Below are 20,441 nucleotides of genomic sequence, written 5' to 3'. Positions count from 1 at the left end.
GTGACTTTGGCTGAAGCCACAGATGCCACCACAAAAACGTGGCAATGCCTTGGCACATGTTATGAGGAGCACTCCGGCTTCCCATGTTGCTCACGGCGCTCGGTTCCAAGCTTCAACATCAAACACAAAAGCAAGGTGCCTCCCGTGAAACCAGGAAAGCTGCGTTTGGAGAATGCGGGCATCGATCCCGCTACCTCTCGCATGCAAAGCGAGCGCTCTGCCACTTGAGCTAATCCCCCTTTGCTCGAGTGTGTTGCTTGCGCTATGGCTGATCCCTGTCCTCTCCTGGGCTATGTGTAAAATATAGTCAGTTTTGCGAAATCCACAACCTGCTCTGGCCGCTAGACACCAGGAGAGCCACCCGCTTTCCTAGCGTAGAAGGTTTGCACCCCCCTTTTTTTTCCCTCCTACGACCTTTGACAACTGAGCCCCTTCAGAGGTATGGCCCCATGGGTTTCAATGATGTAATTGGGAGAAGGCTGGTTTCAAAAAGCACTCACACCGCCTAGTACATTCTCGACAAGAAACACCTTGTGCCTTGATGCACTCCACGGGGCTGGAAATTGGGGGAGAGCGCTGCAAACACAAAGAGCCCATAATTGCATTGGCCGGGAATCGAACCCGGGCCTCCCGCGTGGCAGGCGAGAATTCTACCACTGAACCACCAATGCTCCACGCCGGGCCACTTGCCACCACCCTCGCTCAGCTGGTCTAGGAGAGTCCAGCTCTCGCCCACGCTTGACTTGGGATTCGCTGGTCGAAAATCAATGGAAACGCCTAGTCGTCTACATTGTGACTTTGCCACATGGACCCACTCCCCGTGGGAATCGCTGGCAAACTACATCCACATGTGGTTGTTGAGGTTGGTCAGCGACAAGAGCAGAGTGGCGCAGCGGAAGCGTGCTGGGCCCATAACCCAGAGGTCGATGGATCGAAACCATCCTCTGCTACGTTGCCTTTTTCTATGCCAATCGATATTTGCTTGCGTGCGGGCCCAAAGGCCTTTCTTTCGCACACAAAGAGAAGTTGAACCTGATTCAGGTGATTCAACGAGTCCAAAGCTCTCAGCGTAAGCATGGCACTGGCACCTTTTGCGCTAATGAAATATTGTCTCTTGGCCATGGAGGCCTGCTCGTGCTTTGTTTACTAGATTGCTTTTGTCCAACACTGCCTACGTGACTTTGGCTGAAGCCACAGTTGCCACCACAAAAACGTGGCAACGCCTTGGCACGCGTTATGAGGAGGACTCCGGCTTCCCATGTTGCTCACGGCGCTCGGTTCCAAGCTTCAACATCAAACACAAAAGCAAGGTGTCTCCTGGCAAATCAGGAAAGCTGCATTTGGAGAATGCGGGCATCGATCCCGCTACCTCTCGCATGCTAAGCGAGCGCTCTACCATTTGAGCTAATCCCCCTTTGCTTGAGGTTGTTGCTTGTGCTATGGCTGATCCCTGTCCTCTCCTGGGCTATGTGTAAACTATAGGCAGTTTTGCTAAATCCACAACTTGCTCTGGCCGCTAGACACCAGGAGAGCCACTCCCCCAAGACCTTGGACAACTGAGCCCCTTCTGAAGTATGGCCCCATGGGTTTCAATGATGTCATTGGGAGAAGGTGGTTTCAAAAAGCACTCACACCGCCTAATACATTCTCGACAAGAAACACCTTGTGCCTTGAGGCATTCCATGGGGCTGGAAATTGGGGGAGAGAGCTACAAACACCAAGAGCCCATAATTGCATTGGCCGGGAATCGAACCCGGGCCTCCCGCGTGGCAGGCGAGAATTCTACCACTGAACCACCAATGCTCCACGCCGGGCCAGGCGCCACCACCCTCGCTCAGCTGGCCTAGGAGAGTCCAGCTCTCGCCCACGCTTGACTTGGGATTCGCTTGTCGAAATCCATGAGGATGGTCAGCGACAAGAGCAGAGTGGCGCAGCGGAAGCGTGCTGGGCCCATAACCCAGAGGTCGATGGATCGAAACCATCCTCTGCTACGTTGCCTTTTCCTATGCCAATCGATATTTGCTTGCGGGCCCAAAGGCCTTTCTTTCGCACACAAAGAGAAGTTGAACCTGATTCAGGTGATTCAACGAGTCCAAAGCTCTCAGCGTAAGCATGGCACTGGCACCTTTCCCCCTAATGGAATATTGTCTCTTGGCCATGGAAGCCTGGTCGTGCTTTCTTTAATTGATTGCTTTTGTCCAATACTGCCTACGTGACTTTGGCTGAAGCCACAGATGCCACCACAAAAACGTGGCAATGCCTTGGCACATGTTATGAGGAGCACTCCGGCTTCCCATGTTGCTCACGGCGCTCGGTTCCAAGCTTCAACATCAAACACAAAAGCAAGGTGCCTCCCGTGAAACCAGGAAAGCTGCGTTTGGAGAATGCGGGCATCGATCCCGCTACCTCTCGCATGCAAAGCGAGCGCTCTGCCACTTGAGCTAATCCCCCTTTGCTCGAGTGTGTTGCTTGCGCTATGGCTGATCCCTGTCCTCTCCTGGGCTATGTGTAAAATATAGTCAGTTTTGCGAAATCCACAACCTGCTCTGGCCGCTAGACACCAGGAGAGCCACCCGCTTTCCTAGCGTAGAAGGTTTGCACCCCCCTTTTTTTTCCCTCCTACGACCTTTGACAACTGAGCCCCTTCAGAGGTATGGCCCCATGGGTTTCAATGATGTAATTGGGAGAAGGCTGGTTTCAAAAAGCACTCACACCGCCTAGTACATTCTCGACAAGAAACACCTTGTGCCTTGATGCACTCCACGGGGCTGGAAATTGGGGGAGAGCGCTGCAAACACAAAGAGCCCATAATTGCATTGGCCGGGAATCGAACCCGGGCCTCCCGCGTGGCAGGCGAGAATTCTACCACTGAACCACCAATGCTCCACGCCGGGCCACGCGCCACCACCCTCGCTCAGCTGGTCTAGGAGAGTCCAGCTCTCGCCCACGCTTGACTTGGGATTCGCTGGTCGAAAATCAATGGAAACGCCTAGTCGTCTACATTGTGACTTTGCCACATGGACCCACTCCCCGTGGGAATCGCTGGCAAACTACATCCACATGTGGTTGTTGAGGTTGGTCAGCGACAAGAGCAGAGTGGCGCAGCGGAAGCGTGCTGGGCCCATAACCCAGAGGTCGATGGATCGAAACCATCCTCTGCTACGTTGCCCTTTCCTATGCCAATCGATATTTGCTTGCGTGCGGGCCCAAAGGCCTTTCTTTCACACACAAAGAGAAGTTGAACCTGATTCAGGTGATTCAACGAGTCCAAAGCTCTCAGCGTAAGCATGGCACTGGCACCTTTTGCGCTAATGAAATATTGTCTCTTGGCCATGGAGGCCTGCTCGTGCTTTGTTTACTAGATTGCTTTTGTCCAACACTGCCTACGTGACTTTGGCTGAAGCCACAGTTGCCACCACAAAAACGTGGCAACGCCTTGGCACGCGTTATGAGGAGGACTCCGGCTTCCCATGTTGCTCACGGCGCTCGGTTCCAAGCTTCAACATCAAACACAAAAGCAAGGTGTCTCCTGGCAAATCAGGAAAGCTGCATTTGGAGAATGCGGGCATCGATCCCGCTACCTCTCGCATGCTAAGCGAGCGCTCTACCATTTGAGCTAATCCCCCTTTGCTTGAGGTTGTTGCTTGTGCTATGGCTGATCCCTGTCCTCTCCTGGGCTATGTGTAAACTATAGGCAGTTTTGCTAAATCCACAACTTGCTCTGGCCGCTAGACACCAGGAGAGCCACTCCCCCAAGACCTTGGACAACTGAGCCCCTTCTGAAGTATGGCCCCATGGGTTTCAATGATGTCATTGGGAGAAGGTGGTTTCAAAAAGCACTCACACCGCCTAATACATTCTCGACAAGAAACACCTTGTGCCTTGAGGCATTCCATGGGGCTGGAAATTGGGGGAGAGAGCTACAAACACCAAGAGCCCATAATTGCATTGGCCGGGAATCGAACCCGGGCCTCCCGCGTGGCAGGCGAGAATTCTACCACTGAACCACCAATGCTCCACGCCGGGCCAGGCGCCACCACCCTCGCTCAGCTGGCCTAGGAGAGTCCAGCTCTCGCCCACGCTTGACTTGGGATTCGCTTGTCGAAATCCATGAGGATGGCCAGCGACAAGAGCAGAGTGGCGCAGCGGAAGCGTGCTGGGCCCATAACCCAGAGGTCGATGGATCGAAACCATCCTCTGCTACGTTGCCTTTTCCTATGCCAATCGATATTTGCTTGCGGGCCCAAAGGCCTTTCTTTCGCACACAAAGAGAAGTTGAACCTGATTCAGGTGATTCAACGAGTCCAAAGCTCTCAGCGTAAGCATGGCACTGGCACCTTTCCCCCTAATGGAATATTGTCTCTTGGCCATGGAAGCCTGGTCGTGCTTTCTTTAATTGATTGCTTTTGTCCAATACTGCCTACGAGACTTTGGCTGAAGCCACAGATGCCACCACAAAAACGTGGCAATGCCTTGGCACATGTTATGAGGAGCACTCCGGCTTCCCATGTTGCTCACGGCGCTCGGTTCCAAGCTTCAACATCAAACACAAAAGCAAGGTGCCTCCCGTGAAACCAGGAAAGCTGCGTTTGGAGAATGCGGGCATCGATCCCGCTACCTCTCGCATGCAAAGCGAGCGCTCTGCCACTTGAGCTAATCCCCCTTTGCTCGAGTGTGTTGCTTGCGCTATGGCTGATCCCTGTCCTCTCCTGGGCTATGTGTAAAATATAGTCAGTTTTGCGAAATCCACAACCTGCTCTGGCCGCTAGACACCAGGAGAGCCACCCGCTTTCCTAGCGTAGAAGGTTTGCACCCCCCTTTTTTTTCCCTCCTACGACCTTTGACAACTGAGCCCCTTCAGAGGTATGGCCCCATGGGTTTCAATGATGTAATTGGGAGAAGGCTGGTTTCAAAAAGCACTCACACCGCCTAGTACATTCTCGACAAGAAACACCTTGTGCCTTGATGCACTCCACGGGGCTGGAAATTGGGGGAGAGCGCTGCAAACACAAAGAGCCCATAATTGCATTGGCCGGGAATCGAACCCGGGCCTCCCGCGTGGCAGGCGAGAATTCTACCACTGAACCACCAATGCTCCACGCCGGGCCACTTGCCACCACCCTCGCTCAGCTGGTCTAGGAGAGTCCAGCTCTCGCCCACGCTTGACTTGGGATTCGCTGGTCGAAAATCAATGGAAACGCCTAGTCGTCTACATTGTGACTTTGCCACATGGACCCACTCCCCGTGGGAATCGCTGGCAAACTACATCCACATGTGGTTGTTGAGGTTGGTCAGCGACAAGAGCAGAGTGGCGCAGCGGAAGCGTGCTGGGCCCATAACCCAGAGGTCGATGGATCGAAACCATCCTCTGCTACGTTGCCCTTTCCTATGCCAATCGATATTTGCTTGCGTGCGGGCCCAAAGGCCTTTCTTTCGCACACAAAGAGAAGTTGAACCTGATTCAGGTGATTCAACGAGTCCAAAGCTCTCAGCGTAAGCATGGCACTGGCACCTTTTGCGCTAATGAAATATTGTCTCTTGGCCATGGAGGCCTGCTCGTGCTTTGTTTACTAGATTGCTTTTGTCCAACACTGCCTACGTGACTTTGGCTGAAGCCACAGTTGCCACCACAAAAACGTGGCAACGCCTTGGCACGCGTTATGAGGAGGACTCCGGCTTCCCATGTTGCTCACGGCGCTCGGTTCCAAGCTTCAACATCAAACACAAAAGCAAGGTGTCTCCTGGCAAATCAGGAAAGCTGCATTTGGAGAATGCGGGCATCGATCCCGCTACCTCTCGCATGCTAAGCGAGCGCTCTACCATTTGAGCTAATCCCCCTTTGCTTGAGGTTGTTGCTTGTGCTATGGCTGATCCCTGTCCTCTCCTGGGCTATGTGTAAACTATAGGCAGTTTTGCTAAATCCACAACTTGCTCTGGCCGCTAGACACCAGGAGAGCCACTCCCCCAAGACCTTGGACAACTGAGCCCCTTCTGAAGTATGGCCCCATGGGTTTCAATGATGTCATTGGGAGAAGGTGGTTTCAAAAAGCACTCACACCGCCTAATACATTCTCGACAAGAAACACCTTGTGCCTTGAGGCATTCCATGGGGCTGGAAATTGGGGGAGAGAGCTACAAACACCAAGAGCCCATAATTGCATTGGCCGGGAATCGAACCCGGGCCTCCCGCGTGGCAGGCGAGAATTCTACCACTGAACCACCAATGCTCCACGCCGGGCCAGGCGCCACCACCCTCGCTCAGCTGGCCTAGGAGAGTCCAGCTCTCGCCCACGCTTGACTTGGGATTCGCTTGTCGAAATCCATGAGGATGGCCAGCGACAAGAGCAGAGTGGCGCAGCGGAAGCGTGCTGGGCCCATAACCCAGAGGTCGATGGATCGAAACCATCCTCTGCTACGTTGCCTTTTCCTATGCCAATCGATATTTGCTTGCGGGCCCAAAGGCCTTTCTTTCGCACACAAAGAGAAGTTGAACCTGATTCAGGTGATTCAACGAGTCCAAAGCTCTCAGCGTAAGCATGGCACTGGCACCTTTCCCCCTAATGGAATATTGTCTCTTGGCCATGGAAGCCTGGTCGTGCTTTCTTTAATTGATTGCTTTTGTCCAATACTGCCTACGTGACTTTGGCTGAAGCCACAGATGCCACCACAAAAACGTGGCAATGCCTTGGCACATGTTATGAGGAGCACTCCGGCTTCCCATGTTGCTCACGGCGCTCGGTTCCAAGCTTCAACATCAAACACAAAAGCAAGGTGCCTCCCGTGAAACCAGGAAAGCTGCGTTTGGAGAATGCGGGCATCGATCCCGCTACCTCTCGCATGCAAAGCGAGCGCTCTGCCACTTGAGCTAATCCCCCTTTGCTCGAGTGTGTTGCTTGCGCTATGGCTGATCCCTGTCCTCTCCTGGGCTATGTGTAAAATATAGTCAGTTTTGCGAAATCCACAACCTGCTCTGGCCGCTAGACACCAGGAGAGCCACCCGCTTTCCTAGCGTAGAAGGTTTGCACCCCCCTTTTTTTTCCCTCCTACGACCTTTGACAACTGAGCCCCTTCAGAGGTATGGCCCCATGGGTTTCAATGATGTAATTGGGAGAAGGCTGGTTTCAAAAAGCACTCACACCGCCTAGTACATTCTCGACAAGAAACACCTTGTGCCTTGATGCACTCCACGGGGCTGGAAATTGGGGGAGAGCGCTGCAAACACAAAGAGCCCATAATTGCATTGGCCGGGAATCGAACCCGGGCCTCCCGCGTGGCAGGCGAGAATTCTACCACTGAACCACCAATGCTCCACGCCGGGCCACGCGCCACCACCCTCGCTCAGCTGGTCTAGGAGAGTCCAGCTCTCGCCCACGCTTGACTTGGGATTCGCTGGTCGAAAATCAATGGAAACGCCTAGTCGTCTACATTGTGACTTTGCCACATGGACCCACTCCCCGTGGGAATCGCTGGCAAACTACATCCACATGTGGTTGTTGAGGTTGGTCAGCGACAAGAGCAGAGTGGCGCAGCGGAAGCGTGCTGGGCCCATAACCCAGAGGTCGATGGATCGAAACCATCCTCTGCTACGTTGCCCTTTCCTATGCCAATCGATATTTGCTTGCGTGCGGGCCCAAAGGCCTTTCTTTCGCACACAAAGAGAAGTTGAACCTGATTCAGGTGATTCAACGAGTCCAAAGCTCTCAGCGTAAGCATGGCACTGGCACCTTTTGCACTAATGAAATATTGTCTCTTGGCCATGGAGGCCTGCTCGTGCTTTGTTTACTAGATTGCTTTTGTCCAACACTGCCTACGTGACTTTGGCTGAAGCCACAGTTGCCACCACAAAAACGTGGCAACGCCTTGGCACGCGTTATGAGGAGGACTCCGGCTTCCCATGTTGCTCACGGCGCTCGGTTCCAAGCTTCAACATCAAACACAAAAGCAAGGTGTCTCCTGGCAAATCAGGAAAGCTGCATTTGGAGAATGCGGGCATCGATCCCGCTACCTCTCGCATGCTAAGCGAGCGCTCTACCATTTGAGCTAATCCCCCTTTGCTTGAGGTTGTTGCTTGTGCTATGGCTGATCCCTGTCCTCTCCTGGGCTATGTGTAAACTATAGGCAGTTTTGCTAAATCCACAACTTGCTCTGGCCGCTAGACACCAGGAGAGCCACTCCCCCAAGACCTTGGACAACTGAGCCCCTTCTGAAGTATGGCCCCATGGGTTTCAATGATGTCATTGGGAGAAGGTGGTTTCAAAAAGCACTCACACCGCCTAATACATTCTCGACAAGAAACACCTTGTGCCTTGAGGCATTCCATGGGGCTGGAAATTGGGGGAGAGAGCTACAAACACCAAGAGCCCATAATTGCATTGGCCGGGAATCGAACCCGGGCCTCCCGCGTGGCAGGCGAGAATTCTACCACTGAACCACCAATGCTCCACGCCGGGCCAGGCGCCACCACCCTCGCTCAGCTGGCCTAGGAGAGTCCAGCTCTCGCCCACGCTTGACTTGGGATTCGCTTGTCGAAATCCATGAGGATGGCCAGCGACAAGAGCAGAGTGGCGCAGCGGAAGCGTGCTGGGCCCATAACCCAGAGGTCGATGGATCGAAACCATCCTCTGCTACGTTGCCTTTTCCTATGCCAATCGATATTTGCTTGCGGGCCCAAAGGCCTTTCTTTCGCACACAAAGAGAAGTTGAACCTGATTCAGGTGATTCAACGAGTCCAAAGCTCTCAGCGTAAGCATGGCACTGGCACCTTTCCCCCTAATGGAATATTGTCTCTTGGCCATGGAAGCCTGGTCGTGCTTTCTTTAATTGATTGCTTTTGTCCAATACTGCCTACGTGACTTTGGCTGAAGCCACAGATGCCACCACAAAAACGTGGCAATGCCTTGGCACATGTTATGAGGAGCACTCCGGCTTCCCATGTTGCTCACGGCGCTCGGTTCCAAGCTTCAACATCAAACACAAAAGCAAGGTGCCTCCCGTGAAACCAGGAAAGCTGCGTTTGGAGAATGCGGGCATCGATCCCGCTACCTCTCGCATGCAAAGCGAGCGCTCTGCCACTTGAGCTAATCCCCCTTTGCTCGAGTGTGTTGCTTGCGCTATGGCTGATCCCTGTCCTCTCCTGGGCTATGTGTAAAATATAGTCAGTTTTGCGAAATCCACAACCTGCTCTGGCCGCTAGACACCAGGAGAGCCACCCGCTTTCCTAGCGTAGAAGGTTTGCACCCCCCTTTTTTTTCCCTCCTACGACCTTTGACAACTGAGCCCCTTCAGAGGTATGGCCCCATGGGTTTCAATGATGTAATTGGGAGAAGGCTGGTTTCAAAAAGCACTCACACCGCCTAGTACATTCTCGACAAGAAACACCTTGTGCCTTGATGCACTCCACGGGGCTGGAAATTGGGGGAGAGCGCTGCAAACACAAAGAGCCCATAATTGCATTGGCCGGGAATCGAACCCGGGCCTCCCGCGTGGCAGGCGAGAATTCTACCACTGAACCACCAATGCTCCACGCCGGGCCACTTGCCACCACCCTCGCTCAGCTGGTCTAGGAGAGTCCAGCTCTCGCCCACGCTTGACTTGGGATTCGCTGGTCGAAAATCAATGGAAACGCCTAGTCGTCTACATTGTGACTTTGCCACATGGACCCACTCCCCGTGGGAATCGCTGGCAAACTACATCCACATGTGGTTGTTGAGGTTGGTCAGCGACAAGAGCAGAGTGGCGCAGCGGAAGCGTGCTGGGCCCATAACCCAGAGGTCGATGGATCGAAACCATCCTCTGCTACGTTGCCTTTTTCTATGCCAATCGATATTTGCTTGCGTGCGGGCCCAAAGGCCTTTCTTTCGCACACAAAGAGAAGTTGAACCTGATTCAGGTGATTCAACGAGTCCAAAGCTCTCAGCGTAAGCATGGCACTGGCACCTTTTGCGCTAATGAAATATTGTCTCTTGGCCATGGAGGCCTGCTCGTGCTTTGTTTACTAGATTGCTTTTGTCCAACACTGCCTACGTGACTTTGGCTGAAGCCACAGTTGCCACCACAAAAACGTGGCAACGCCTTGGCACGCGTTATGAGGAGGACTCCGGCTTCCCATGTTGCTCACGGCGCTCGGTTCCAAGCTTCAACATCAAACACAAAAGCAAGGTGTCTCCTGGCAAATCAGGAAAGCTGCATTTGGAGAATGCGGGCATCGATCCCGCTACCTCTCGCATGCTAAGCGAGCGCTCTACCATTTGAGCTAATCCCCCTTTGCTTGAGGTTGTTGCTTGTGCTATGGCTGATCCCTGTCCTCTCCTGGGCTATGTGTAAACTATAGGCAGTTTTGCTAAATCCACAACTTGCTCTGGCCGCTAGACACCAGGAGAGCCACTCCCCCAAGACCTTGGACAACTGAGCCCCTTCTGAAGTATGGCCCCATGGGTTTCAATGATGTCATTGGGAGAAGGTGGTTTCAAAAAGCACTCACACCGCCTAATACATTCTCGACAAGAAACACCTTGTGCCTTGAGGCATTCCATGGGGCTGGAAATTGGGGGAGAGAGCTACAAACACCAAGAGCCCATAATTGCATTGGCCGGGAATCGAACCCGGGCCTCCCGCGTGGCAGGCGAGAATTCTACCACTGAACCACCAATGCTCCACGCCGGGCCAGGCGCCACCACCCTCGCTCAGCTGGCCTAGGAGAGTCCAGCTCTCGCCCACGCTTGACTTGGGATTCGCTTGTCGAAATCCATGAGGATGGTCAGCGACAAGAGCAGAGTGGCGCAGCGGAAGCGTGCTGGGCCCATAACCCAGAGGTCGATGGATCGAAACCATCCTCTGCTACGTTGCCTTTTCCTATGCCAATCGATATTTGCTTGCGGGCCCAAAGGCCTTTCTTTCGCACACAAAGAGAAGTTGAACCTGATTCAGGTGATTCAACGAGTCCAAAGCTCTCAGCGTAAGCATGGCACTGGCACCTTTCCCCCTAATGGAATATTGTCTCTTGGCCATGGAAGCCTGGTCGTGCTTTCTTTAATTGATTGCTTTTGTCCAATACTGCCTACGTGACTTTGGCTGAAGCCACAGATGCCACCACAAAAACGTGGCAATGCCTTGGCACATGTTATGAGGAGCACTCCGGCTTCCCATGTTGCTCACGGCGCTCGGTTCCAAGCTTCAACATCAAACACAAAAGCAAGGTGCCTCCCGTGAAACCAGGAAAGCTGCGTTTGGAGAATGCGGGCATCGATCCCGCTACCTCTCGCATGCAAAGCGAGCGCTCTGCCACTTGAGCTAATCCCCCTTTGCTCGAGTGTGTTGCTTGCGCTATGGCTGATCCCTGTCCTCTCCTGGGCTATGTGTAAAATATAGTCAGTTTTGCGAAATCCACAACCTGCTCTGGCCGCTAGACACCAGGAGAGCCACCCGCTTTCCTAGCGTAGAAGGTTTGCACCCCCCTTTTTTTTCCCTCCTACGACCTTTGACAACTGAGCCCCTTCAGAGGTATGGCCCCATGGGTTTCAATGATGTAATTGGGAGAAGGCTGGTTTCAAAAAGCACTCACACCGCCTAGTACATTCTCGACAAGAAACACCTTGTGCCTTGATGCACTCCACGGGGCTGGAAATTGGGGGAGAGCGCTGCAAACACAAAGAGCCCATAATTGCATTGGCCGGGAATCGAACCCGGGCCTCCCGCGTGGCAGGCGAGAATTCTACCACTGAACCACCAATGCTCCACGCCGGGCCACTTGCCACCACCCTCGCTCAGCTGGTCTAGGAGAGTCCAGCTCTCGCCCACGCTTGACTTGGGATTCGCTGGTCGAAAATCAATGGAAACGCCTAGTCGTCTACATTGTGACTTTGCCACATGGACCCACTCCCCGTGGGAATCGCTGGCAAACTACATCCACATGTGGTTGTTGAGGTTGGTCAGCGACAAGAGCAGAGTGGCGCAGCGGAAGCGTGCTGGGCCCATAACCCAGAGGTCGATGGATCGAAACCATCCTCTGCTACGTTGCCCTTTCCTATGCCAATCGATATTTGCTTGCGTGCGGGCCCAAAGGCCTTTCTTTCGCACACAAAGAGAAGTTGAACCTGATTCAGGTGATTCAACGAGTCCAAAGCTCTCAGCGTAAGCATGGCACTGGCACCTTTTGCGCTAATGAAATATTGTCTCTTGGCCATGGAGGCCTGCTCGTGCTTTGTTTACTAGATTGCTTTTGTCCAACACTGCCTACGTGACTTTGGCTGAAGCCACAGTTGCCACCACAAAAACGTGGCAACGCCTTGGCACGCGTTATGAGGAGGACTCCGGCTTCCCATGTTGCTCACGGCGCTCGGTTCCAAGCTTCAACATCAAACACAAAAGCAAGGTGTCTCCTGGCAAATCAGGAAAGCTGCATTTGGAGAATGCGGGCATCGATCCCGCTACCTCTCGCATGCTAAGCGAGCGCTCTACCATTTGAGCTAATCCCCCTTTGCTTGAGGTTGTTGCTTGTGCTATGGCTGATCCCTGTCCTCTCCTGGGCTATGTGTAAACTATAGGCAGTTTTGCTAAATCCACAACTTGCTCTGGCCGCTAGACACCAGGAGAGCCACTCCCCCAAGACCTTGGACAACTGAGCCCCTTCTGAAGTATGGCCCCATGGGTTTCAATGATGTCATTGGGAGAAGGTGGTTTCAAAAAGCACTCACACCGCCTAATACATTCTCGACAAGAAACACCTTGTGCCTTGAGGCATTCCATGGGGCTGGAAATTGGGGGAGAGAGCTACAAACACCAAGAGCCCATAATTGCATTGGCCGGGAATCGAACCCGGGCCTCCCGCGTGGCAGGCGAGAATTCTACCACTGAACCACCAATGCTCCACGCCGGGCCAGGCGCCACCACCCTCGCTCAGCTGGCCTAGGAGAGTCCAGCTCTCGCCCACGCTTGACTTGGGATTCGCTTGTCGAAATCCATGAGGATGGCCAGCGACAAGAGCAGAGTGGCGCAGCGGAAGCGTGCTGGGCCCATAACCCAGAGGTCGATGGATCGAAACCATCCTCTGCTACGTTGCCTTTTCCTATGCCAATCGATATTTGCTTGCGGGCCCAAAGGCCTTTCTTTCGCACACAAAGAGAAGTTGAACCTGATTCAGGTGATTCAACGAGTCCAAAGCTCTCAGCGTAAGCATGGCACTGGCACCTTTCCCCCTAATGGAATATTGTCTCTTGGCCATGGAAGCCTGGTCGTGCTTTCTTTAATTGATTGCTTTTGTCCAATACTGCCTACGTGACTTTGGCTGAAGCCACAGATGCCACCACAAAAACGTGGCAATGCCTTGGCACATGTTATGAGGAGCACTCCGGCTTCCCATGTTGCTCACGGCGCTCGGTTCCAAGCTTCAACATCAAACACAAAAGCAAGGTGCCTCCCGTGAAACCAGGAAAGCTGCGTTTGGAGAATGCGGGCATCGATCCCGCTACCTCTCGCATGCAAAGCGAGCGCTCTGCCACTTGAGCTAATCCCCCTTTGCTCGAGTGTGTTGCTTGCGCTATGGCTGATCCCTGTCCTCTCCTGGGCTATGTGTAAAATATAGTCAGTTTTGCGAAATCCACAACCTGCTCTGGCCGCTAGACACCAGGAGAGCCACCCGCTTTCCTAGCGTAGAAGGTTTGCACCCCCCTTTTTTTTCCCTCCTACGACCTTTGACAACTGAGCCCCTTCAGAGGTATGGCCCCATGGGTTTCAATGATGTAATTGGGAGAAGGCTGGTTTCAAAAAGCACTCACACCGCCTAGTACATTCTCGACAAGAAACACCTTGTGCCTTGATGCACTCCACGGGGCTGGAAATTGGGGGAGAGCGCTGCAAACACAAAGAGCCCATAATTGCATTGGCCGGGAATCGAACCCGGGCCTCCCGCGTGGCAGGCGAGAATTCTACCACTGAACCACCAATGCTCCACGCCGGGCCACTTGCCACCACCCTCGCTCAGCTGGTCTAGGAGAGTCCAGCTCTCGCCCACGCTTGACTTGGGATTCGCTGGTCGAAAATCAATGGAAACGCCTAGTCGTCTACATTGTGACTTTGCCACATGGACCCACTCCCCGTGGGAATCGCTGGCAAACTACATCCACATGTGGTTGTTGAGGTTGGTCAGCGACAAGAGCAGAGTGGCGCAGCGGAAGCGTGCTGGGCCCATAACCCAGAGGTCGATGGATCGAAACCATCCTCTGCTACGTTGCCCTTTCCTATGCCAATCGATATTTGCTTGCGTGCGGGCCCAAAGGCCTTTCTTTCGCACACAAAGAGAAGTTGAACCTGATTCAGGTGATTCAACGAGTCCAAAGCTCTCAGCGTAAGCATGGCACTGGCACCTTTTGCACTAATGAAATATTGTCTCTTGGCCATGGAGGCCTGCTCGTGCTTTGTTTACTAGATTGCTTTTGTCCAACACTGCCTACGTGACTTTGGCTGAAGCCACAGTTGCCACCACAAAAACGTGGCAACGCCTTGGCACGCGTTATGAGGAGGACTCCGGCTTCCCATGTTGCTCACGGCGCTCGGTTCCAAGCTTCAACATCAAACACAAAAGCAAGGTGTCTCCTGGCAAATCAGGAAAGCTGCATTTGGAGAATGCGGGCATCGATCCCGCTACCTCTCGCATGCTAAGCGAGCGCTCTACCATTTGAGCTAATCCCCCTTTGCTTGAGGTTGTTGCTTGTGCTATGGCTGATCCCTGTCCTCTCCTGGGCTATGTGTAAACTATAGGCAGTTTTGCTAAATCCACAACTTGCTCTGGCCGCTAGACACCAGGAGAGCCACTCCCCCAAGACCTTGGACAACTGAGCCCCTTCTGAAGTATGGCCCCATGGGTTTCAATGATGTCATTGGGAGAAGGTGGTTTCAAAAAGCACTCACACCGCCTAATACATTCTCGACAAGAAACACCTTGTGCCTTGAGGCATTCCATGGGGCTGGAAATTGGGGGAGAGAGCTACAAACACCAAGAGCCCATAATTGCATTGGCCGGGAATCGAACCCGGGCCTCCCGCGTGGCAGGCGAGAATTCTACCACTGAACCACCAATGCTCCACGCCGGGCCAGGCGCCACCACCCTCGCTCAGCTGGCCTAGGAGAGTCCAGCTCTCGCCCACGCTTGACTTGGGATTCGCTTGTCGAAATCCATGAGGATGGCCAGCGACAAGAGCAGAGTGGCGCAGCGGAAGCGTGCTGGGCCCATAACCCAGAGGTCGATGGATCGAAACCATCCTCTGCTACGTTGCCTTTTCCTATGCCAATCGATATTTGCTTGCGGGCCCAAAGGCCTTTCTTTCGCACACAAAGAGAAGTTGAACCTGATTCAGGTGATTCAACGAGTCCAAAGCTCTCAGCGTAAGCATGGCACTGGCACCTTTCCCCCTAATGGAATATTGTCTCTTGGCCATGGAAGCCTGGTCGTGCTTTCTTTAATTGATTGCTTTTGTCCAATACTGCCTACGTGACTTTGGCTGAAGCCACAGATGCCACCACAAAAACGTGGCAATGCCTTGGCACATGTTATGAGGAGCACTCCGGCTTCCCATGTTGCTCACGGCGCTCGGTTCCAAGCTTCAACATCAAACACAAAAGCAAGGTGCCTCCCGTGAAACCAGGAAAGCTGCGTTTGGAGAATGCGGGCATCGATCCCGCTACCTCTCGCATGCAAAGCGAGCGCTCTGCCACTTGAGCTAATCCCCCTTTGCTCGAGTGTGTTGCTTGCGCTATGGCTGATCCCTGTCCTCTCCTGGGCTATGTGTAAAATATAGTCAGTTTTGCGAAATCCACAACCTGCTCTGGCCGCTAGACACCAGGAGAGCCACCCGCTTTCCTAGCGTAGAAGGTTTGCACCCCCCTTTTTTTTCCCTCCTACGACCTTTGACAACTGAGCCCCTTCAGAGGTATGGCCCCATGGGTTTCAATGATGTAATTGGGAGAAGGCTGGTTTCAAAAAGCACTCACACCGCCTAGTACATTCTCGACAAGAAACACCTTGTGCCTTGATGCACTCCACGGGGCTGGAAATTGGGGGAGAGCGCTGCAAACACAAAGAGCCCATAATTGCATTGGCCGGGAATCGAACCCGGGCCTCCCGCGTGGCAGGCGAGAATTCTACCACTGAACCACCAATGCTCCACGCCGGGCCACTTGCCACCACCCTCGCTCAGCTGGTCTAGGAGAGTCCAGCTCTCGCCCACGCTTGACTTGGGATTCGCTGGTCGAAAATCAATGGAAACGCCTAGTCGTCTACATTGTGACTTTGCCACATGGACCCACTCCCCGTGGGAATCGCTGGCAAACTACATCCACATGTGGTTGTTGAGGTTGGTCAGCGACAAGAGCAGAGTGGCGCAGCGGAAGCGTGCTGGGCCCATAACCCAGAGGTCGATGGATCGAAACCATCCTCTGCTACGTTGCCTTTTTCTATGCCAATCGATATTTGCTTGCGTGCGGGCCCAAAGGCCTTTCTTTCGCACACAAAGAGAAGTTGAACCTGATTCAGGTGATTCAACGAGTCCAAAGCTCTCAGCGTAAGCATGGCACTGGCACCTTTTGCGCTAATGAAATATTGTCTCTTGGCCATGGAGGCCTGCTCGTGCTTTGTTTACTAGATTGCTTTTGTCCAACACTGCCTACGTGACTTTGGCTGAAGCCACAGTTGCCACCACAAAAACGTGGCAACGCCTTGGCACGCGTTATGAGGAGGACTCCGGCTTCCCATGTTGCTCACGGCGCTCGGTTCCAAGCTTCAACATCAAACACAAAAGCAAGGTGTCTCCTGGCAAATCAGGAAAGCTGCATTTGGAGAATGCGGGCATCGATCCCGCTACCTCTCGCATGCTAAGCGAGCGCTCTACCATTTGAGCTAATCCCCCTTTGCTTGAGGTTGTTGCTTGTGCTATGGCTGATCCCTGTCCTCTCCTGGGCTATGTGTAAACTATAGGCAGTTTTGCTAAATCCACAACTTGCTCTGGCCGCTAGACACCAGGAGAGCCACTCCCCCAAGACCTTGGACAACTGAGCCCCTTCTGAAGTATGGCCCCATGGGTTTCAATGATGTCATTGGGAGAAGGTGGTTTCAAAAAGCACTCACACCGCCTAATACATTCTCGACAAGAAACACCTTGTGCCTTGAGGCATTCCATGGGGCTGGAAATTGGGGGAGAGAGCTACAAACACCAAGAGCCCATAATTGCATTGGCCGGGAATCGAACCCGGGCCTCCCGCGTGGCAGGCGAGAATTCTACCACTGAACCACCAATGCTCCACGCCGGGCCAGGCGCCACCACCCTCGCTCAGCTGGCCTAGGAGAGTCCAGCTCTCGCCCACGCTTGACTTGGGATTCGCTTGTCGAAATCCATGAGGATGGTCAGCGACAAGAGCAGAGTGGCGCAGCGGAAGCGTGCTGGGCCCATAACCCAGAGGTCGATGGATCGAAACCATCCTCTGCTACGTTGCCTTTTCCTATGCCAATCGATATTTGCTTGCGGGCCCAAAGGCCTTTCTTTCGCACACAAAGAGAAGTTGAACCTGATTCAGGTGATTCAACGAGTCCAAAGCTCTCAGCGTAAGCATGGCACTGGCACCTTTCCCCCTAATGGAATATTGTCTCTTGGCCATGGAAGCCTGGTCGTGCTTTCTTTAATTGATTGCTTTTGTCCAATACTGCCTACGTGACTTTGGCTGAAGCCACAGATGCCACCACAAAAACGTGGCAATGCCTTGGCACATGTTATGAGGAGCACTCCGGCTTCCCATGTTGCTCACGGCGCTCGGTTCCAAGCTTCAACATCAAACACAAAAGCAAGGTGCCTCCCGTGAAACCAGGAAAGCTGCGTTTGGAGAATGCGGGCATCGATCCCGCTACCTCTCGCATGCAAAGCGAGCGCTCTGCCACTTGAGCTAATCCCCTTTGCTCGAGTGTGTTGCTTGCGCTATGGCTGATCCCTGTCCTCTCCTGGGCTATGTGTAAAATATAGTCAGTTTTGCGAAATCCACAACCTGCTCTGGCCGCTAGACACCAGGAGAGCCACCCGCTTTCCTAGCGTAGAAGGTTTGCACCCCCCTTTTTTTTCCCTCCTACGACCTTTGACAACTGAGCCCCTTCAGAGGTATGGCCCCATGGGTTTCAATGATGTAATTGGGAGAAGGCTGGTTTCAAAAAGCACTCACACCGCCTAGTACATTCTCGACAAGAAACACCTTGTGCCTTGATGCACTCCACGGGGCTGGAAATTGGGGGAGAGCGCTGCAAACACAAAGAGCCCATAATTGCATTGGCCGGGAATCGAACCCGGGCCTCCCGCGTGGCAGGCGAGAATTCTACCACTGAACCACCAATGCTCCACGCCGGGCCAGGCGCCACCACCCTCGCTCAGCTGGTCTAGGAGAGTCCAGCTCTCGCCCACGCTTGACTTGGGATTCGCTGGTCGAAAATCAATGGAAACGCCTAGTCGTCTACATTGTGACTTTGCCACATGGACCCACTCCCCGTGGGAATCGCTGGCAAACTACATCCACATGTGGTTGTTGAGGTTGGTCAGCGACAAGAGCAGAGTGGCGCAGCGGAAGCGTGCTGGGCCCATAACCCAGAGGTCGATGGATCGAAACCATCCTCTGCTACGTTGCCCTTTCCTATGCCAATCGATATTTGCTTGCGTGCGGGCCCAAAGGCCTTTCTTTCGCACACAAAGAGAAGTTGAACCTGATTCAGGTGATTCAACGAGTCCAAAGCTCTCAGCGTAAGCATGGCACTGGCACCTTTTGCGCTAATGAAATATTGTCTCTTGGCCATGGAGGCCTGCTCGTGCTTTGTTTACTAGATTGCTTTTGTCCAACACTGCCTACGTGACTTTGGCTGAAGCCACAGTTGCCACCACAAAAACGTGGCAACGCCTTGGCACGCGTTATGAGGAGGACTCCGGCTTCCCATGTTGCTCACGGCGCTCGGTTCCAAGCTTCAACATCAAACACAAAAGCAAGGTGTCTCCTGGCAAATCAGGAAAGCTGCATTTGGAGAATGCGGGCATCGATCCCGCTACCTCTCGCATGCTAAGCGAGCGCTCTACCATTTGAGCTAATCCCCCTTTGCTTGAGGTTGTTGCTTGTGCTATGGCTGATCCCTGTCCTCTCCTGGGCTATGTGTAAACTATAGGCAGTTTTGCTAAATCCACAACTTGCTCTGGCCGCTAGACACCAGGAGAGCCACTCCCCCAAGACCTTGGACAACTGAGCCCCTTCTGAAGTATGGCCCCATGGGTTTCAATGATGTCATTGGGAGAAGGTGGTTTCAAAAAGCACTCACACCGCCTAATACATTCTCGACAAGAAACACCTTGTGCCTTGAGGCATTCCATGGGGCTGGAAATTGGGGGAGAGAGCTACAAACACCAAGAGCCCATAATTGCATTGGCCGGGAATCGAACCCGGGCCTCCCGCGTGGCAGGCGAGAATTCTACCACTGAACCACCAATGCTCCACGCCGGGCCAGGCGCCACCACCCTCGCTCAGCTGGCCTAGGAGAGTCCAGCTCTCGCCCACGCTTGACTTGGGATTCGCTTGTCGAAATCCATGAGGATGGCCAGCGACAAGAGCAGAGTGGCGCAGCGGAAGCGTGCTGGGCCCATAACCCAGAGGTCGATGGATCGAAACCATCCTCTGCTACGTTGCCTTTTCCTATGCCAATCGATATTTGCTTGCGGGCCCAAAGGCCTTTCTTTCGCACACAAAGAGAAGTTGAACCTGATTCAGGTGATTCAACGAGTCCAAAGCTCTCAGCGTAAGCATGGCACTGGCACCTTTCCCCCTAATGGAATATTGTCTCTTGGCCATGGAAGCCTGGTCGTGCTTTCTTTAATTGATTGCTTTTGTCCAATACTGCCTACGTGACTTTGGCTGAAGCCACAGATGCCACCACAAAAACGTGGCAATGCCTTGGCACATGTTATGAGGAGCACTCCGGCTTCCCATGTTGCTCACGGCGCTCGGTTCCAAGCTTCAACATCAAACACAAAAGCAAGGTGCCTCCCGTGAAACCAGGAAAGCTGCGTTTGGAGAATGCGGGCATCGATCCCGCTACCTCTCGCATGCAAAGCGAGCGCTCTGCCACTTGAGCTAATCCCCCTTTGCTCGAGTGTGTTGCTTGCGCTATGGCTGATCCCTGTCCTCTCCTGGGCTATGTGTAAAATATAGTCAGTTTTGCGAAATCCACAACCTGCTCTGGCCGCTAGACACCAGGAGAGCCACCCGCTTTCCTAGCGTAGAAGGTTTGCACCCCCCTTTTTTTTCCCTCCTACGACCTTTGACAACTGAGCCCCTTCAGAGGTATGGCCCCATGGGTTTCAATGATGTAATTGGGAGAAGGCTGGTTTCAAAAAGCACTCACACCGCCTAGTACATTCTCGACAAGAAACACCTTG

The 20,441-nt window shown here is 53.4% G+C and overlaps 36 non-coding genes across 36 annotated transcripts; all 36 read right to left on the bottom strand.

Annotated features, from left to right (window-relative positions):
- Nucleotides 1-166: 166 nt before the first annotated feature.
- TRNAA-UGC (transfer RNA alanine (anticodon UGC)) lies at nt 167-239 on the bottom strand. The gene has a single exon. It is a non-coding gene; the product is annotated as a tRNA-Ala (tRNA).
- Nucleotides 240-600: 361 nt separating this feature from the next.
- On the bottom strand, nt 601-671 carry TRNAG-GCC (transfer RNA glycine (anticodon GCC)). Its single transcript has one exon. It is a non-coding gene; the product is annotated as a tRNA-Gly (tRNA).
- A 670-nt stretch (nt 672-1,341) lies between these two features.
- TRNAA-AGC (transfer RNA alanine (anticodon AGC)) lies at nt 1,342-1,414 on the bottom strand. Its single transcript has one exon. It is a non-coding gene; the product is annotated as a tRNA-Ala (tRNA).
- Nucleotides 1,415-1,732: 318 nt separating this feature from the next.
- TRNAG-GCC (transfer RNA glycine (anticodon GCC)) lies at nt 1,733-1,803 on the bottom strand. Its single transcript has one exon. It is a non-coding gene; the product is annotated as a tRNA-Gly (tRNA).
- Nucleotides 1,804-2,378: 575 nt separating this feature from the next.
- TRNAA-UGC (transfer RNA alanine (anticodon UGC)) lies at nt 2,379-2,451 on the bottom strand. The gene has a single exon. It is a non-coding gene; the product is annotated as a tRNA-Ala (tRNA).
- A 361-nt stretch (nt 2,452-2,812) lies between these two features.
- TRNAG-GCC (transfer RNA glycine (anticodon GCC)) lies at nt 2,813-2,883 on the bottom strand. The gene has a single exon. It is a non-coding gene; the product is annotated as a tRNA-Gly (tRNA).
- Nucleotides 2,884-3,553: 670 nt separating this feature from the next.
- On the bottom strand, nt 3,554-3,626 carry TRNAA-AGC (transfer RNA alanine (anticodon AGC)). Its single transcript has one exon. It is a non-coding gene; the product is annotated as a tRNA-Ala (tRNA).
- A 318-nt stretch (nt 3,627-3,944) lies between these two features.
- Nucleotides 3,945-4,015, bottom strand: TRNAG-GCC (transfer RNA glycine (anticodon GCC)). The gene has a single exon. It is a non-coding gene; the product is annotated as a tRNA-Gly (tRNA).
- Nucleotides 4,016-4,590: 575 nt separating this feature from the next.
- TRNAA-UGC (transfer RNA alanine (anticodon UGC)) lies at nt 4,591-4,663 on the bottom strand. The gene has a single exon. It is a non-coding gene; the product is annotated as a tRNA-Ala (tRNA).
- Nucleotides 4,664-5,024: 361 nt separating this feature from the next.
- TRNAG-GCC (transfer RNA glycine (anticodon GCC)) lies at nt 5,025-5,095 on the bottom strand. Its single transcript has one exon. It is a non-coding gene; the product is annotated as a tRNA-Gly (tRNA).
- A 670-nt stretch (nt 5,096-5,765) lies between these two features.
- TRNAA-AGC (transfer RNA alanine (anticodon AGC)) lies at nt 5,766-5,838 on the bottom strand. Its single transcript has one exon. It is a non-coding gene; the product is annotated as a tRNA-Ala (tRNA).
- Nucleotides 5,839-6,156: 318 nt separating this feature from the next.
- On the bottom strand, nt 6,157-6,227 carry TRNAG-GCC (transfer RNA glycine (anticodon GCC)). The gene has a single exon. It is a non-coding gene; the product is annotated as a tRNA-Gly (tRNA).
- Nucleotides 6,228-6,802: 575 nt separating this feature from the next.
- Nucleotides 6,803-6,875, bottom strand: TRNAA-UGC (transfer RNA alanine (anticodon UGC)). Its single transcript has one exon. It is a non-coding gene; the product is annotated as a tRNA-Ala (tRNA).
- A 361-nt stretch (nt 6,876-7,236) lies between these two features.
- TRNAG-GCC (transfer RNA glycine (anticodon GCC)) lies at nt 7,237-7,307 on the bottom strand. Its single transcript has one exon. It is a non-coding gene; the product is annotated as a tRNA-Gly (tRNA).
- A 670-nt stretch (nt 7,308-7,977) lies between these two features.
- Nucleotides 7,978-8,050, bottom strand: TRNAA-AGC (transfer RNA alanine (anticodon AGC)). The gene has a single exon. It is a non-coding gene; the product is annotated as a tRNA-Ala (tRNA).
- A 318-nt stretch (nt 8,051-8,368) lies between these two features.
- Nucleotides 8,369-8,439, bottom strand: TRNAG-GCC (transfer RNA glycine (anticodon GCC)). Its single transcript has one exon. It is a non-coding gene; the product is annotated as a tRNA-Gly (tRNA).
- A 575-nt stretch (nt 8,440-9,014) lies between these two features.
- On the bottom strand, nt 9,015-9,087 carry TRNAA-UGC (transfer RNA alanine (anticodon UGC)). The gene has a single exon. It is a non-coding gene; the product is annotated as a tRNA-Ala (tRNA).
- Nucleotides 9,088-9,448: 361 nt separating this feature from the next.
- On the bottom strand, nt 9,449-9,519 carry TRNAG-GCC (transfer RNA glycine (anticodon GCC)). The gene has a single exon. It is a non-coding gene; the product is annotated as a tRNA-Gly (tRNA).
- A 670-nt stretch (nt 9,520-10,189) lies between these two features.
- On the bottom strand, nt 10,190-10,262 carry TRNAA-AGC (transfer RNA alanine (anticodon AGC)). Its single transcript has one exon. It is a non-coding gene; the product is annotated as a tRNA-Ala (tRNA).
- Nucleotides 10,263-10,580: 318 nt separating this feature from the next.
- Nucleotides 10,581-10,651, bottom strand: TRNAG-GCC (transfer RNA glycine (anticodon GCC)). The gene has a single exon. It is a non-coding gene; the product is annotated as a tRNA-Gly (tRNA).
- A 575-nt stretch (nt 10,652-11,226) lies between these two features.
- On the bottom strand, nt 11,227-11,299 carry TRNAA-UGC (transfer RNA alanine (anticodon UGC)). Its single transcript has one exon. It is a non-coding gene; the product is annotated as a tRNA-Ala (tRNA).
- Nucleotides 11,300-11,660: 361 nt separating this feature from the next.
- Nucleotides 11,661-11,731, bottom strand: TRNAG-GCC (transfer RNA glycine (anticodon GCC)). The gene has a single exon. It is a non-coding gene; the product is annotated as a tRNA-Gly (tRNA).
- A 670-nt stretch (nt 11,732-12,401) lies between these two features.
- On the bottom strand, nt 12,402-12,474 carry TRNAA-AGC (transfer RNA alanine (anticodon AGC)). The gene has a single exon. It is a non-coding gene; the product is annotated as a tRNA-Ala (tRNA).
- A 318-nt stretch (nt 12,475-12,792) lies between these two features.
- Nucleotides 12,793-12,863, bottom strand: TRNAG-GCC (transfer RNA glycine (anticodon GCC)). The gene has a single exon. It is a non-coding gene; the product is annotated as a tRNA-Gly (tRNA).
- A 575-nt stretch (nt 12,864-13,438) lies between these two features.
- TRNAA-UGC (transfer RNA alanine (anticodon UGC)) lies at nt 13,439-13,511 on the bottom strand. Its single transcript has one exon. It is a non-coding gene; the product is annotated as a tRNA-Ala (tRNA).
- A 361-nt stretch (nt 13,512-13,872) lies between these two features.
- On the bottom strand, nt 13,873-13,943 carry TRNAG-GCC (transfer RNA glycine (anticodon GCC)). Its single transcript has one exon. It is a non-coding gene; the product is annotated as a tRNA-Gly (tRNA).
- Nucleotides 13,944-14,613: 670 nt separating this feature from the next.
- Nucleotides 14,614-14,686, bottom strand: TRNAA-AGC (transfer RNA alanine (anticodon AGC)). The gene has a single exon. It is a non-coding gene; the product is annotated as a tRNA-Ala (tRNA).
- Nucleotides 14,687-15,004: 318 nt separating this feature from the next.
- Nucleotides 15,005-15,075, bottom strand: TRNAG-GCC (transfer RNA glycine (anticodon GCC)). The gene has a single exon. It is a non-coding gene; the product is annotated as a tRNA-Gly (tRNA).
- Nucleotides 15,076-15,650: 575 nt separating this feature from the next.
- Nucleotides 15,651-15,723, bottom strand: TRNAA-UGC (transfer RNA alanine (anticodon UGC)). Its single transcript has one exon. It is a non-coding gene; the product is annotated as a tRNA-Ala (tRNA).
- A 361-nt stretch (nt 15,724-16,084) lies between these two features.
- Nucleotides 16,085-16,155, bottom strand: TRNAG-GCC (transfer RNA glycine (anticodon GCC)). The gene has a single exon. It is a non-coding gene; the product is annotated as a tRNA-Gly (tRNA).
- A 670-nt stretch (nt 16,156-16,825) lies between these two features.
- Nucleotides 16,826-16,898, bottom strand: TRNAA-AGC (transfer RNA alanine (anticodon AGC)). The gene has a single exon. It is a non-coding gene; the product is annotated as a tRNA-Ala (tRNA).
- A 318-nt stretch (nt 16,899-17,216) lies between these two features.
- Nucleotides 17,217-17,287, bottom strand: TRNAG-GCC (transfer RNA glycine (anticodon GCC)). Its single transcript has one exon. It is a non-coding gene; the product is annotated as a tRNA-Gly (tRNA).
- Nucleotides 17,288-18,295: 1,008 nt separating this feature from the next.
- On the bottom strand, nt 18,296-18,366 carry TRNAG-GCC (transfer RNA glycine (anticodon GCC)). The gene has a single exon. It is a non-coding gene; the product is annotated as a tRNA-Gly (tRNA).
- Nucleotides 18,367-19,036: 670 nt separating this feature from the next.
- TRNAA-AGC (transfer RNA alanine (anticodon AGC)) lies at nt 19,037-19,109 on the bottom strand. Its single transcript has one exon. It is a non-coding gene; the product is annotated as a tRNA-Ala (tRNA).
- A 318-nt stretch (nt 19,110-19,427) lies between these two features.
- Nucleotides 19,428-19,498, bottom strand: TRNAG-GCC (transfer RNA glycine (anticodon GCC)). The gene has a single exon. It is a non-coding gene; the product is annotated as a tRNA-Gly (tRNA).
- A 575-nt stretch (nt 19,499-20,073) lies between these two features.
- On the bottom strand, nt 20,074-20,146 carry TRNAA-UGC (transfer RNA alanine (anticodon UGC)). The gene has a single exon. It is a non-coding gene; the product is annotated as a tRNA-Ala (tRNA).
- Between the last annotated feature and the right edge of the window lie 295 nt (nt 20,147-20,441).

The sequence above is a fragment of the Lithobates pipiens genome, unplaced genomic scaffold (genome assembly GCF_037356315.1).
Source record: "Lithobates pipiens isolate NorthernLeopardFrog02 unplaced genomic scaffold, aLitPip1_a1.2 Scaffold_18, whole genome shotgun sequence".
Classification (NCBI taxonomy): Eukaryota; Metazoa; Chordata; class Amphibia; order Anura; family Ranidae; genus Lithobates; species Lithobates pipiens.
Note: the sequence above shows the minus strand (reverse complement) of the source record. Positions and strands in the feature narration are given on the sequence as shown.